This window comes from Mus caroli, chromosome 6, assembly GCF_900094665.2.
Source record: "Mus caroli chromosome 6, CAROLI_EIJ_v1.1, whole genome shotgun sequence".
Lineage (NCBI taxonomy): Eukaryota > Metazoa > Chordata > Mammalia > Rodentia > Muridae > Mus > Mus caroli.
Genome location: NC_034575.1, coordinates 93,182,557 through 93,184,842, shown reverse-complemented (window position 1 = coordinate 93,184,842; position 2,286 = coordinate 93,182,557). Strand labels below are relative to the sequence as shown.

At 46.4% G+C, this 2,286-nt stretch overlaps 1 protein-coding gene across 1 annotated transcript in view; it reads left to right on the top strand.

Annotated features, from left to right (window-relative positions):
• Lmod3 (leiomodin 3) overlaps positions 1–2,286 on the top strand; it is a 15,721-nt gene that overhangs the window by 12,577 nt on the left and 858 nt on the right. The gene's annotated exons all lie outside the window — the stretch shown is intronic.

Here is a 2,286-nt window from a genome sequence, read left to right as displayed (position 1 = left end):
TGGCACACCAGCAACTTCGGAGTTTAAGATGATAGAACTTAATCAAGGCCAGTTCCCTTCGGATGCTTCAGGGTACTCCAAGTGTCTTCCTTCAGCCTGTTCTCAGACCAGGCTCCTCTGTGTAGGCTGTAAACCCTACCCAGACACAGCCACCCCCTTTCTCTCGAAGTCTGACACCAGAAGTGCAGAGGATCAGAGTTACATGGGGACTTCCTTTGGCCTGAAGAGGATATTGAATGNCCCCTCAGGAGGGCAGGGCACTGTGAAACATTCCTCTCCAGAGGGCATAAACAAAGAACTGACTGCAAGCAGAACCCACAAGGGCTCGTCACGCTGACAGGTGCACANGGGCAGGGANGAGGAAAAACATGCTCAGCTGTTAACAAACTCCGAGCGTCTTAGCACTGTCAGCATCTTCTGAAAATGCACACACGATGGATGCTCAAGTCACCTCCTAAGGCAGAGCACCACTTAAAACTCTTTAAGGACTGGCTGGACTTGAGGCTGTTGCTATGCAACAGAAGCTGAATGTAGATCTTAGAGTTGGGCAGATGTGACTCATTTGTAGTTATTTTGTCCTTGTGAAGTTTACCTAGATACAGTTTACTTTCTTTTTGAAGAATATATTCTGTTTTTAAATGTTACTGAAATATTAGAAATGTGCTTCAAGAAGGATAGGCTCTGTGTGTGTGTGTGCGTGTGCGTGTGCGTGTGTGTGTTTTCATGTCAGGAGTCAATCTCAAGCATCATTCCTTGGGAGCTATTTACCTTGGTTTGTGAAACAGGGCCTCTCACTGGCCTGATAAGCTTGATTAGCAGGCAGAGGCTGGCCAGGGAGCCTCCCGGGTCACTGTGTCGATCTCTCNAATGTTAAAACCGTGAGCAGATGCCATCACTCCTGGCTTTTTAATGTTGTTTGGAGACATCTAATTCATTTGCCACTCAAGCACTTTACTAACGAAGCTATCTCCCCTTCAGCCCCTAGAACATATATAATTTTTCATTATATGTAGATGCTTGTGTGTGGCTATGTGCATGTGAGTGTAGGTGCTTGGAGAGGCCACAAGAGGGCNTAAGATCCTCTGAAGCTGGAGTTTCAGGGAGTTGTGAGCGCCTAATGTGGGTGCTGGGAAGCTGAGCGTCTCTCCAGCAGTTCTAGCCTTGTGACCTCAGGGAAGTCATGTCTGCACAGAGCCCCTCCTCCTCCTCTTCCTCTTCCTCCTCCTCCGTCCTCCACTTCCTCCTGCTCCTCCTCCTTCTCCTCAAAAGGCTGGTGTAGGACAGACACAGTGTAAGAATTAGTTTTTTTTCCTTTTGGTTTTGTTTTTTAAAGTAATTGTCCCTGTTTATCGCTCACTCCCCTTATATAACTTGATCTTTTAACACTATGGACTGGAAACTCTTACTGTCATTTTACAGTGGAGGAAAGCGATACTTAGCACCCACCAAGCAGCTAGTAAACTCTTGGCACCAGACTTGAGCTTCCCTTGTTTCTGTGGTCCATTTCCCCACAAGCCTTGGATTGGTAAATGCCCAATAACAGTGGCTTTGCTTCTTTTGCCTCTGTGGTGATGTTGGAGAGCAATGCAGCCAATATTTCTAACGTCTTCTGCATCCACCAAGACATGTACGTTTTATGATTTTTGCTTTACAGCTCTTACATTTCCAGGATTCATTCTTTTTCTTCTTCTTCTTCTTCTTCAAATGCTTAAAACGCAGGTGCAACTGCCAAAGGAGCTGGAGTAAGATGAGCGGAGTCACCTAGAACAGCAAGATCAGAGCTGGAGGCCATTTCACGAACAGTGCAGGGGATGGACCTGGGGCCGTGGCTCCAGCCAGGCTGGGGATGGTTTGGGCTGTGAAAAGACACAGGCCCAAGAGGAAAGGGAAGGATACAGAACACCAATGTTCACAGACAACACGTTCTTCTCAGAGTTTGACTGCCTTGCGTGAAAATTGTAGCGTGGTGCTTCTAGAAGCAGAAGCTAACCTCGTTTGGTAAACCCTTTACTATTGTCTTCTTCTAGTGAGTAACAATAAATATGAAGGAAGTGTTAACTGTCGAGCCCACTTTCATCTTTTTCCTCCTCCCAATCTCCTCCATCATCACTGCATGGCATCTAAAAGGGAATAAATGTGAGGTGAGTGCCTGCCAGGCCTTCTGCAGTTTTTTGGAATAAAGGACTCTTGGCTAGTTCTTGCAGAACCAGTAAAAATCCCTCCTCTCACTCTGCTCGTTATTGGTCTCACAAAATACCCAACAAAAGCCACTTAAGGAGGAAAGGA